We start from the raw sequence: 14,476 nt of genomic DNA on the forward strand, positions 1-14,476 counted from the left end.
ATAATGAAGTGAAATTCATTATCCACTTTATGAGAAAAATTAAAATTTCGAAATAATTTTATACATGATAAAGGTACTCTATTGTACATAATCTGTTTGTTTCCGGCGGGTTTCAATCATGAAATTTTTTCAGCTAAATTTTTTTTTATTGAAAAAGTCGCTTGGGAGCAAATTGGCGAACTGCAACATTACGGTCATATTTGGTTTTTCATTGCAGATGGTTAGAACTTATAAGCGAAAAAGAGACCAATATTGGTCGGACACCAGTTTGGAGAATGTTATGAAAGCTATAGAAGAAGGTTTGTCTGTTCTGGGGGCTTCAAAACAGTTCGGTGTGCCAGAACCAACTTTGAGACACTATCGACGAAAATATCCAGACAAGGAGGTTAGATTTTCAATTCAGCATTTGCGTTTCCATGTTTTTTATGCAAGAAATATTAAATCTGTATCAATTTCAGGATACGTCGTCCAATAAAGGCCGCTTTAAAGCCACATTCAGGTCCAGTTTCGAAGTATTGCCTATTCGTTTGCGGGTAAAAATGGCATAGAGCACCCTTTAAAAGGAACATGCGCTTGACGGACATGGGTTGAAATGTTTATGAAGGCTCATAAGCTATCTTTGATAAAGCCAGAAAATACCTCAGCGGCTCGATTAATGGTGTTCAATAAAGAAAATTGTGACTTATTTTTTCGAACTTTGAGAGATATACGAGCTCAGTATCGTTTTCGTGCGTGTGACATTTACAGTGTTGATGAAAATGGCATTTCCACTGTTCCAACCAAGGATAAATAAATAATTGTTATTACATTTTGTTGATTTTAGGTGACCAAACCATATTCGCCAACTCGCCTCCAGGCTCCACGAGGAGGCAAGATGGCGAATTCGACGCTTTTTGCGCAACGGTGGGGGACAAGTTTTTTTTTTCATTCAATAGATAATATGATAGAAAACACTTCAGGCTATATGAATCAGCATTAACATTTAAAAAAAATAATACCAAGATCCAGGGCTCGCCAAAACTTAACGTCGTAAACTTGCCTCCCTCTCCCCTACATTTTGTGTATTGGCCCAAAAAAAAATGATCTGTGCAAAGTTTCAGCTCAATCGGACATGATTTGGGGGTGCCTTAAAGTGCTCATAGTTTTGATTTTTCGATCCTCGAAAATCTTCCAAAAAATTTTTTAGCCGAAAATCTACTTTTTGGGACTTGAGTGGCCAAAAACTCAAAACTTTTGCCCAACATAAACAAAAGGGCTCAAATATGTTTATAAAAAAAATTAAAAATAAGAACAACACTCATACGGCACCTCAATAATCCCAATTTTTCACCACAGCTGGAATTACTTTTGACAGTTTTCAGTCAGCAGTAGGAACTAGGATTGGGCGATCTTTGGAAATAGATCGACCTTCATGAATCGATTTTCTAAACTGCGCAGGGACCGATTCAGATCGATTTTGAACTACTAGACCGATTCAGATGATCGACATATCAAATAAAAGCCAATCACCTGGTCTTTTATGAAAAAATACTATACCTATACCTTTGAATTCTGCTCTCGTTATTATTGATTGTAGTCGTTTTTCATTGTTTTCATGGTCTCGGGACCAAAGGCGCTATAGTTTTTTATATTTTTTTTGGAAAGCTGGGGATTTTTCACATAACATATCTCGAAACCAGGGAGGCGTTTCTATTCGTTTTTGAGTTATGTCTTTCAAAGGTTGCCGATGGTCCAAAAAATCATGTTTTCCCCATTTTTCATTTTTCATAAAAGACCAGGTGATTGGCTTTAATTTGATATGTCGATCATCTGAATCGGTCTAGTAGTTCAAAGTTTTCAGTTTAGTTTTCAAAAGAATTTTTGAAAAAAGTCATTTTTGGCAAAAATGCAAAAAACTGGTTTTTTGGACCACCCTAAAATGGAAATGGTCACCCTAACAAAAAAATTAAAAAATACGGGTCTCATAATTTGCGATAAAGAACAAAACTACCACTTTTGACGAAAATCTGAGAACCACTATATCGGTTTGGCATGGAATGGCTGTATATATAAAAATGGATTTCTGACTGTCTGTCTGTCTGTCTGATTCTTATGGACTCAGAAACTACTGAACCGATCGACATGAAAATTGGTATGTAGGGGTTTTTGGGTGTGTTTGCATAACTCGAGAATTAAACAAGCAAATTGAACCAAAATTTGCACATGGAGGTTTTAGGGGCAATAAATGTTTCTATGGTGGTATGACACTCCTCTCCCCTCTCTAAAGGAGGGAGCCAAATTTGGGATTTTGGGTACAAGAAATTTTTTCATGATGGTATGTAACCCCTCCCTCCTCTGGAATGGAGAGGGGATCCCATAAAAATAATACACATACAGGTCGGACTCGATTATATTATATATAGTCGACCATTTTTTCAACAGTTATTATAAATCCTATACATAATCGAATCTCAAGAAAACATTTTTTTCGTTAATGTATGAATGTCAAACATTAATAGAAAAATAGTTTTTTTGTGATTCGATTATGTATTGGATTCGAAAATTAACGTTGAAAGTGAAATTGCGATTATATATAATCGAGTCCGACCTGTACTTCAACCAAACATAGTCCAAACAAGCAAGCTTCCATTTTTGGAAGAATGTCGGGAGTGAGAATTGAACTCGTGACCTTTAGCGTGAGAGGCATGGATGTTACCACTACGCCAGATCGCCTCCGAAATTGTTCGAAAATGGAAATGGATTTTAATGTGATAAAATGCACTCATATATCTTCTTTCTTATATCTATATAAATAAAAATAGATCACCGAATGTGTCGATAAGAGCAAAACTCGAGAAAGAAATTGTCCGATTTAGGGCTGTCTTTGTTCTATCATACTTTCTGTATCGAACATTTATTTCATGTAACGGAGAAACGTGATATTTGCAAGTGGTTCAACAATCTTAAACGAGAATTGTGTCTGAAAATAATCTGATATTATAATGACGAGTTTTGGTAGAAATACTAGGAATTTTTTAGTAAAAGGTAATTTTAAAGGGTAGATTAGAAAATCAATCAATGAACAGTGCTGCGATTGGGCCCATGAATGTGCGCTTAGTAAGAAAACGTGAATGTGATAACGAAAAATAAATTTTGGCCAGGACGAGGTTTGCCGGGTCAGCTAGTAATTTATAAAGAGTGAAGTGAGTGAACCATTGGTTGAATTTCTTACACTTGTACAACTTTACTACTCAACTACTCAACAATTATGAAAAAGTAAACGCTTTTCATCCAATATTTCCATCAGAGAATCAGGGTCATTCTAGCGGTAATATGAATTCCAACTATCATTCCGAAAGCATTGTTCAAGTGCACTAAGATCACAGATCATCATATTTTTTGTTAATACCAGAGCACTTTTTACATTTTAATATTTAACGAAGCATCTACATTTCTTAATCAATAAAACAAATTTTCGTTGCATTGACGTAACCAACTTAATTGTGTGTGGAATCGCTCTATTTCAATTCAGAAAAAATAAGAGATGATCTTCAAAAACGTCAGAGGAATGTTTCCCATGGAAAACAGTTTGCAAACAAACAGTTAACATTCTGTGAATATTTTTTCGTATTCGTTATCTACCATTTCAATTCGGATTGACCAAAAAAATGTTTTCCAAAACTGTCAGTAGTATAACGGTTCCAAAGGTCAATATTCTCCAAAATGTCCAAAAGGTCAATATTCTGCGAGTATCCTTGTTTTTCCTATATTCGAACCACGCAGATTATAACAGGAGAAGCTCGAACATAAATGATGCCAACGGAAGAAAAGTTCAAATTCACAAATAAATCATAAATCACATTCACCGATGAATGAAACGCACGCTTCCATAACACCATATCTCACACATGATGACATTCATTACAAGCAAATTCTGTCAGAGCTGTACACAAACAAACATCCACCTCCAGCGGACAAACAGTCAGCAACCACACATAAGCTCATCAATCTTCGCACCAAAATAATAAAGGGCTCGGAAATGCCCTCTCACCGGGGCAGGGCGTGGGATACACATCGGGACCACCGTTGCTCATATCGCACCGATAAATTTCCAATTTAATTTCCTTTATGATTCCCATATATTTCTCCACCGGAAGGAATACCACAACGGTTGACTATCGGAACCAACAGCAACCACAATCACAGCCCCAGCTCAGCATGAGCTGAAAAGAATCAAATTAGTTCGAGGGTCGTCATTGCTACACTGATGGGCCTCTATCCATCATCAAATTGGAAGGAAATTAATGCTACCACCTCATCTCATCATCTTCGTCGTCGATATTATATTTGTCACAATTATGCAGTCATTGTTGGTGGGAAGCCCACATCGTCACAAAGCACGCCTGCAATTATGTGGTCAGTCTATATTTGAATATGCGATTTCGATGGCTGCGCCCCTCGGAATAGATAACCAATTACATTCATTGGAGAAAATTAATTGATGTTAGGGGAGTTATCTGACCCGTTTCATTGCGCTGATATGGGACAACTAATTCAATTTGTAACACCACTCTATGGAAACCCGATCAACTGTACTATATTTACGTTTCCCTGTGCGAAGGTCTGTGGAAATAACAATTGAGAATTTCAATCCGTATTATATGTTGTTACGTAGAGAGCTCTCTGTTCCAGATGATGAGTAATTTAGTTGATTTTCCCGATGATTCTCCGTAACTCAGTCCCAAACAACAACAATTCAACATGCACTGCGCGTAGAGGGAGTGAAACTCGCTTCTATCCATTGATACTTTCACACCACGTTTTTCTCACAACAATATATTTGCATTTATAAATAGATTTCCAAGATTCACCCATTATTTGCAAAACTCACTTTCTTCTTCCACTTGCATCGACCAAAGCAGAGAATCACTTTTCACTACAGAAAAATTCAATTAGCATCACTGGTGAAACCGACGTATTGTAATATACTGGATCTCGCCTTTTTAATAAAAAAAAAAACAATTCGGTTTCAAAGCGAGCTGACACTGAAATTCCATCAACATTTGCCAATTACAAATAGTTGCACTAATTATGCACGGCTTCCGAGGACTTTGCACTACAAAGCGTCTTAGTCGTTCCGTTCATTTATTTTCGTGTATATGCGTGTATGTATGGGTACATGGGTCTTCGAGAACTACCCTACCCTGCACGGAATCGTCCTCCGGGAACTCCGAGCCGGAATAAACAAAAAAAGTATAACTCCACAATCGGTATGATAGTGCGGTTGTTCACTTGTCAAAAGCTCACGATGTACTGAAAACAAACTCTCTTGCCGCATCGCATCGCAAGTGCTGTTGAATCAAATTTCAACTCTGCTTCCTCCTTTTCAATCGCATATGCGCCACCGCGCCACCATCGACCAATTCCCGCACGAACGCGACGGACGGCCACCCATCGGATCGGATCGTGTGGCCCGTGGTCACCCACAGATGAACTTTCCGCTGCTCATTATTATCGTTCTATCGTACAAACTGCAAACGAGCACACAGGAACGGTTTATGTTCCCTAGCTTGGGTTCGAATAGGGAGTAGAATATCTCACGACTCTCAGAGCGACATAGTTATGCTCTACCTTCAATCGCTCGGTGAGCGATGCGACCGCTGCAGCATAAAAACTTATCGTTTCGTTCTCACCATACGCAACCGTCTCAACTCTCCGAAATCTCGCGGAAAAGCAGAACCAAAACAAACCATGCTACACTGCCGATGATTCGCTGCGGTTCATGGGAGATGGATGTGCGAGACACTCACCGAACCAAAACACACCAAAACATCATAGCTTTGTGGGGGTAGGCAGCACCTCGTAACCATGCTTTTGGAGGAAGATGACGCAGTGTGATGTGATGACGACGTGCAGGCAGTGACTCATGTTTCGCTGGCGAACGATACGACCGTTCACTGCACTCACTCACTTAACTCAGAGAAATGGGGCAGGAAATAGAGGAAATTATTGTGACAGTTCGCAGACATTGTTATGGTGGTGCATAATGTGAATACGGTGACTTGCGCGACAAGCGACGACGATTAAATTTAGAGGTGATGGAGCGATATTTGAACGCTCCACGGGATGTCACAGGACGTCACGAGATGCCGCTTCCATTGGAGCTAATTTTTCGCTTGTCTGAACTAGACTCAAAATCAACGACGGTTTGCTCCTCATTTTTGAGCGATATATGGTGAACTATACTCAGTTGATACTGAAGAGAAGTTATTTATGTTTTATATATTTTATATTTATGTCGCAATATGGTGAATAAGATAAGTAAGTCATTTAGCTCCAGCAATAACGAACAAATTGATTGTTTTGATATTTCATTAGCAAAATTGCAAAATTATCTTTTTAATATGTTTGTTACAGGAAAAAATATTATCCATAATTTTTCTTTTTATTAAAAGTATTTTCAGAAACAAAGGAATAAATTAAGTTTAATTTTGGATTTATTATTTAATGAAGAATTATATCCGTGTATATTTTTAATATAATATACAATCGATTCGGCTTTATCTTGGTGTCTAAATACGATTGCAGTAGCAATCTCTACATTAGAAAACAAATGATTTTCAATCTATTACGATCGTAGCTTAGTTTCCGTCGAAAAAAAGGCTGTAAAAAAGCATTTATTAGAAACAAAATATTCCATTTAAAATATTTTCCACCACTTCACCTTTTTTTCCATCTTTCTAGGGAATGGCACGGGTGCCATAATAAAATCTGTGTTTTTGGTCTGAAGAATTTTTTTACATCTTAGTTTTCTCTCAAAAATCTGCATTGAAATAGGTATTAACCCTCTGCGATCATTTGTCTGCTCTTAACCACCACGGCAAGGAATCATGCTTAACTATTTTCAACGATGTAATAATTTACATTTTTCTCAACGGATTTTAATGTCTAGTGAACTTTTCTGAGAATGTATAAGAAATTTCTATGGATAATAGGAAACGATACTCGGTATAAACGAAATATTATTAGCGTAGAACGATAAGAGGATCTCATTCAAGGGAAATTAATTCCGACCGCAAAGGGCTAAATTTATAAGTCCAATTTAGACGATGTTGATGGTTTCCATGTATTGATGTATGTATGTTTTCAAAGCAGGCGACGCGTCTGATCCGTGCAATTATCGACCCATCCCCACACTGTCAATAGTTAATAAAATATTTGAGAAACTATTAGTAAAAAGACTGGTCAGTTCTCTGAATAAATTCAATGTCTTGTACAAGTTCCAGTATGGCTTTAGAAAAGGATGTAGTACTTCTACTGCAATAACTGAGCTAGTGGAATTTTTGATAGACAAAATTGATAACAGAAGTATTGTTTGTGGTCTTTTTATTGACTTGAAAAAAGCATTCGATACCCTGAACCACAATATACTATTACACAAATTAGAGTGCTATGGAATAAGAAGTTTAGTTAACGCTATTATTCGCAGTTACTTGAGTAGAAGGCAACAGTTCGTGATGATCAAAGAAGAATGAAACACTCTCCGGTCTAAAAGTATTGGAGTGCCACAAGGAAGCAATATTGGTCTCCTCTTGTTCCTTCTTTACATAAATGACATAGGAAATTTGCCACTTAAAGGAATACCAAAGTTATTTGCCGACGACACTGCACTTTTCTACCTAAATCATAGTATATCTTCCATTATTTCATGCTGCAATGACGATTTGCAGATACTCACGAGATGTTTTGACACAAATTTGCTTTCACTAAATCTATTGAAGACCAGATACATGGTGTTCCATTCTCCGAGGAAGAAAATTCCTTTGCATGACAGTCCATCACTTGGGTCTGTAGTAATCGAAAAAGTACCCAGCTTCAAATATTTAGGATTGGTGTTAGATCCCACGCTTTCATGGGGAAATCAAATAGATTTTGTGCGAAGGAAGGTTGCATCTTTATGTGGTATCATGTATCGCGTTAGAAAATTTGTGTCTCGAAATGCCCTTTTGACTTTCTATCATGGTTGTATTCATTCCCATTTGCAGTATTTAATTATCGTTTGGGGTCATGCCTGTAAAGCCAAGCTTAAAAATTTACAAGTATTACAAAACAGATGCTTAACACCTTCGTCGCTCATAGCGATTCGGTCGAGTTTCTTGCGGGGCCCAAATTCAACTGTCGGTGCGCTAGAGAAATAAGCGGGCAACGATAATAATGAATTCGGGTTCGATTCAGGACTACTTTTCTGTTGAGTCCGAATGAAAAAAACTTATAGAAATAATTATACAGTGTTGGTGTTGTGTTGTATACAGTGTTGGAAATGATAATGAAAATGAAATTTAACCGAACGTACTTGCTTTATGTACTATATTCGATCGCGATGAATAATTACAATTTTATTGGAGAATATGGAATATTCTGTTCAATCGATTGCGAAGATTCTGTGAATATATTATACTGAGAACATGTGTCACATTTGTTATTTTCCCACAATTTTCCCATCGTCATAAATTATATCACATTTGGCAACTCCGATTTTTCCCGTAATTCGTTTTCATCGTTCTTTGCGCTTGGTAGTTAAAAATCTAAAAGAAGAAGCAAGTTGCAAGTTTTTTTTTCTGAGAATGAGAATAATAACTGCGCAACGCGGAGAAGCCCCTGTTTATTCCAAAAAACAATATGTTTATTATGTTTTTTTTAGACATACGTGTTTTTGCATTCTTAAAATGTTCACCGGACGGCGTAATAGAAAATTTGAAAGCGAGGATATTAGTTTCGAGTATTATCTCATCAAGTTCCGATTTGGATATTGAGGAACTATACGCAAGTGAAGACCTGGACAATATGTTAGAAGAACTTACTATAGACGATATTGATTTTTCAACAGTACATTTTAAAATGTAATTTTTCACAAAAGTATGTTCTACTATTCAAGCCATTTCGTTTGATAGCCATATTGATGAAATGAAAAAAATGTCCCATTTTGTGATGGCGGTCATTATGGATTTACATTTTTCAAAAATAACTGTGTTCTACTAGTCAAGCCCTTTCATTTGATACCCATATTGATGAGGTTTTGATAAAATATGTAGTCCGCCATTTTGTTGCGGCCGCCATCTTGGATTTTCAAGATTATAGAATACGCAGTTTTATAACGACAGCAGGGATAAAGGCGTGCTTCAAATTTCAGATCAATCGGTCAACAGGAAGGAGGTAAAATTTCTGTTTATGTGGGACAACCCTGCAGATAAACATACATATTTACAGTAGGTAATGCTAATTAAAACCGTTTAAAAGTATAGTATAAAAACTATATTATTATGTTTTTGATTTTTTTATTATTCTACATAACCCATATTTATATTTAAGTGCCCATTCTATCAAATTCCGTTTAAAAATACAATTCAATTTGAACGAGAAAAGTGTCACCCACATCTGGGTGACGGGGCCTCCCAGGAAATACACCCGTCACCCAGATCTGGGTGACGGGGCGTTCAAAGTGTTGAAAATAATTTTTAACTTGCTGCAGTTATATTCCTCTTTTCAACTGCATACAAACGCGTCGCACAGAATTCTCCCATTACGTGGCCTGTGCAAGCTGCAGTCTTGCTTGTTTGTATACGACGTGATTAAAAACCAGAATATGCTTTGTAACTTCATCCTACCGACCACAAATCATGAGCACAATACTCGGTATGCTCACAATCTAATGCGTTCGAGAACCTTCACAAACCTAGGGCAAATGCTTTCTACGGTCCATCTGTGTACAATGCCTTACCGGATCGTCTGAAAGGGTTGAATAATCGACTGTTATTTAAAACCAGTTTAAAGCAGCATTCAAAATTAGAAGTTGGAAATCTTTTGACATAATGTCGTGCTAATTACCAGTGTACATTGCATTAAAATCGTGTTTTAAAATATATCGAGCTGTAGATGCTAGCTTTTTACATTTAAGGGATACCTTCAAAGGAACATAGTTCCACTGGATACATCCCTACTAAGAATATTCAGTAATTAATGCTTATCACACACACCTTAACATGTACTGAACTAAAACTGTGTTAATATCTGTGTTTTACTCTCTTTTTGTGTTTTGTTTTGTAGCTACCAATTTCTGTTTGCTTGTGTTTCTATTGTCAAAAAAAAAACAAAAAGAAGCTCATTACCACGGGACTCTGTGTGAGCTCTTTGGTGTGGGGGTGTGTTGGTGGGCCTTAAAAAAATGTATGATTCTGGGCATATGTTGCTCAAGAAGTAAGATGAAGTGTTGTGGTTTCCGAATTAATCTAAAATAATTCGGGTGTTTGTTTTGTCTAATTGAACAATCAATTGCAAAAATAGTTAAAAACATTAAAATAGGGATTTTGCGAAGGCTACGAGAAAATGGCGACAAAAACTTATTATCGACTCTTTTAGGGCCAACAAAAATTGCTTACTATATCACGTTTATTCCTACCACACTCGACAAGAAAAATAAGAGGTACAGAGTGCGAAGACGAAAACTTTAAGTTATTTTTGACTTGCTGTAACTTCGTGATAAATCAACGCCTACAGATGGGATGAACATCATTTTAAAGCTCCAAAATTTATTGGAGTTTTTAAAACTGTCTTTCGATTTGCGATGCGATCATTATTTATCATCAAAGATGAAAAGATAATCTTTCATTCAAACAGAAATACACTGCGTTCCACAACTATAGAAACACTTATTTTTTTCTGAGTTTCCAGAGATATGTAAGAAGTCGGTTGAATTGAAGTATATAGTGTAGAATACAATAACTATTTTTATTTATAAGACTGGTCGTTTGAACTTTATTGTTGTGTTCAGGTATGAAACATGCAAAAAACCAAAATTTCAGTGTTCCATAACTATAGAAACAGATAAAAAAAAACTCTCACTCCTTAACAAAATTACCCTCAATTTCACATGAATGATAATAAGTTTCTAATTCGTAGGTCATCGCTTTCATAGCGGAGAGGGAATTTTTTTGGCTGAATGGAGAAATGTATGAGGTGTGGCTAACGACATCATTTTTTCCTTCTCCTTCTTTCTCATTTGCTTTGGAAGAACGATAAACGATGGCAACGTGCGATGGCTACGGTTGTCTTCGCAGTAGTATTGATGTATTTCGCTGTTGCTCTAGTTGCTCTTTTTAGTCGGAACAATTTGAAGAGCACAAATTGGACCATTCAAAATGAGGCACATAGCACATTTGGATAATGCTTGACATTTAATAATTATTTAATAAAGAAATGTTCAGGTTATAAGCGCACGAAATCTTTCATTTTTTCCTACTTGATCAGAGCCTAGATTTTCATTTTATCTTCAGGTTAGACGACAAAAAAATATTTTTTTATATTTAAATCGCGTCACGTTTTTAGGAAATAGTTTGAACATTGATAGCAGCTATAGCTACGAGCGGGAATGATTTGAATTTCTCTAAAATTTGTTTGACATTACGATTTCCCAGTCTTTCTGAAGTAACAAAAACTATACTGAACAAAAAAAACTAGAAAAAAATCCAGAGCCTGGAAAAATTTGCAGTAATACATTTTGATGGATGATAAGAACTATTTCAGGACCACAATTTTATGCCACAGTCATGAACGAAAACGTGAGTGATCTCTAGAAATCAATTCAGGTTGGAAAAATTTATCAGACTCTCTTGTGTGACAGGCAATTCGCTTTTGCAGAACATAGTTATCAATTTCCTACATAAAAGGAACAATAAAATCCGATATCTATCAAGCCGAGTGTTTGCAAAACAAATTCCTTCCTCTAACGCCGCCCTACTCAACCTGCGTCCGGGCTCTTCTGGTTGGCTCGACTGGCCCGTTACTATTTTGTATGTAATCGCGAAAACTTAAGAAATCATCTAGGAAACATGAGATAAGAATAATGTAGTTCGACACAGTACACATTATACATTTCCAGTCGTCTGCTAAGTAGTATTAATAGACTAAATATCTATTAGATATACAGTGGAACCCCGATTATCCGCGAGCGGATGATCCATGGTGCGGATTATGCGCGCAGCGAGTTCCATAGTAAATCCATAGGCCTTCCCGGAATTTGTCAGTGAGTGGTAGTTTCATGTTCTTTTGTTTTGGTCATGGCTTTCACATTATCTGACCCCAGTGGTCACGACCTCGTGGATGGATAGTCTAATGATTTCTGTATCGATAAAACATAGTTTCCATGCTGAAATATATATAGCGACTAGCTAGCCAGACTATTCCGCGGATAACAGGAGTTCTACTGTATTTAATTCGATCATTAGGGATAATCCTGTTGACAATAGTGAATAAAAATGAAAATATAAATATGAAATCATTACCTATTTTCCGACATAAGACTACGTGTTTCAGTGATTATACCAAATCATAAAACAAGTTACGATTTTTATGAAATAGTTTTAACGTTAATAATTAGTTTAGTTCTGAACGCATTGATCCAATTCCAATCGCATCGAAAATTCTCTAAAAATATTCGGTCAATTTCGTGCCGAAAGATATGAACCCCTCAAACACTCCGGAATGCGCCCAATAGAAAAATACTGGGCCATTATGGAGAGGCGCCTTCGAAAATAATAGTAAAAATTACACGAAATTACGAAATTACACGATATGATAGAAGAACTTGTATGATACGAAACGTAAAAAGAAATGTGTAAAGATCGTTTCGGAAATTTTAAACAAATCGATTTGAACATTCTATTATTTTCGTGTTGTCATAAAGGCAACGGATCCGACGATATACAAACATATTAAGAAGTTTGAAAATAAAATGCCACAGTATCAATTTTAAGCGAAGCAGAAACTTTTTATGGTGATTTCCAAAATGATGAAGGTGCCTCGATAAGCAGCTATCGGTACATTATAATACTGTTCACCAAAACCTATAACCCACGATTCGAAATACGAATACAAATAGGCTAAATCTTCGTACCACAAATCGAAAGCCAAGGACTTTGTTTTCACGAACAATTCAATGCCAGTCCAAGCACACTTGAACTATTACTAGCCCTCGTCACAAACAGAGCACTCTGTCCGCTCGCTTCGCGACGTTTGAAGATTATTCAACTCCGTCTTATGGTTCGTAGCAAACCACTTTGGCTCGCATCTCCCGCACGATAATTTTGCACCGATTCGCGCGCAGTGCGCCTTTCGAGTGGGCGAACATATTTATGAACCCCGACCACAGTTCATTCATCATAAGGTTTTTTTTCTCCTCCTCTATCTTTAAATCCTATGTTTTCTTCGTGGATGCTCTCGGTTGGTTTCGGTCAGCTCTCTTCTTCTGCAGTTGTGTAACAAGAACGGCGGTACAATCACAAACGTCCACGGACCAACATTCCGTCTAATGCAACGACGACGCTCGTTGGTTCTTATCAACTCCTTCGTTCAATGATCGTTGTTTGAAAGTAATCCTCCTCCGGCAGTTATGACATATAATAGGGGAATATGGCAGAATGGATGAATCCGAAAACTCAACTCCACTACCCACACAAATCGCGCACATGGCTGAGTTTTGGATGAAAGTTCGTTTCCCTCTCAAAAGGTTATTGATGCTATGAATGGGACAGAACTAAGAATCTGCACTTCAAGGATTATTTTTCTCTGCTAGTCACGACCAATAGGAAGGACTGGAGAATTACATAAATTATGTTGCATCAGATATGCGAAAGGTTAAAATGTAATGAACTAACATAACGGTTACCTTGTTTCTCACCTGCGAACGTTGTGAGCATGAGTCTGTGACATTCTCCTTATTAATCTTTTCGTAATAATATCTTACTTTACTTTGGAAAACGCAGAAAATAGCCAGAGAAAAATATAAAAATCATTCCATTAAGATAACCCACATGGGAATTGATAATAGAGATTAGCAGTTTCATTGTTTGATCATACTTAAACTTAGCACGAACAAATGATATGATGCGAAACTCTGATATAGAAAGGCTGGGGTAACACTCCCAAATATTTACTTTGAAAAACTCAGAATGACTCTGTGTGCATAGAGCAAAGCGCCAAGGACTAGGGCAAACTGGATGCGATAAAAACTTAATAGGAAACTATCTAGCTCTCATGCGTCTTTCCCATAGTTTGAAAGGAAGCAAATAAAAAGGGGACAGATGAAAGTGTTTGATAAAACTGCATCCACGCATAGCCGTGACGCGCGTTTCATACATTATGTGTAACTTCCTGTTCGCAATGTGCACCGTGCAAGGGGACATACGCAATGGCACACTCCGTTATACGAGCTTAAAGTAGTTCAGATATAGAAATACGAAGGACGACGTCTGTTTGTGTTTGTACAATATTGAAGTTATCATCCGGATGGTGTAGAATTTCATTAATTGCAATTAACGGCAACCGGTGCTCGTTATCGGTCGAAAACTACCAATTACGTACATACCTTTCACCGCTTAACTCGTGCCAACAATGGACAATTATTAAATTATGTTGCCGCGTACCTGAAAACAAAGAAAACGAA

At 37.0% G+C, this 14,476-nt stretch overlaps 1 protein-coding gene across 3 annotated transcripts in view; it reads right to left on the bottom strand.

Annotated features, from left to right (window-relative positions):
* Positions 1–14,476, bottom strand: part of LOC129770788 (uncharacterized) — a 337,533-nt gene that overhangs the window by 259,643 nt on the left and 63,414 nt on the right. The window contains exon 1 of one of the 3 annotated variants that reach the window (XM_055773871.1): positions 4,871–5,308. The exons of the other annotated variants lie outside the window; for them this stretch is intronic. The gene's annotated coding sequence lies outside the window, so the exon portion shown is untranslated. Of the gene's footprint in view, positions 1–4,870; positions 5,309–14,476 lie in introns of those variants that run through there. 3 annotated transcript variants of the gene reach the window in all.

Source organism: Toxorhynchites rutilus, chromosome 2, assembly GCF_029784135.1.
Source record: "Toxorhynchites rutilus septentrionalis strain SRP chromosome 2, ASM2978413v1, whole genome shotgun sequence".
Lineage (NCBI taxonomy): Eukaryota > Metazoa > Arthropoda > Insecta > Diptera > Culicidae > Toxorhynchites > Toxorhynchites rutilus.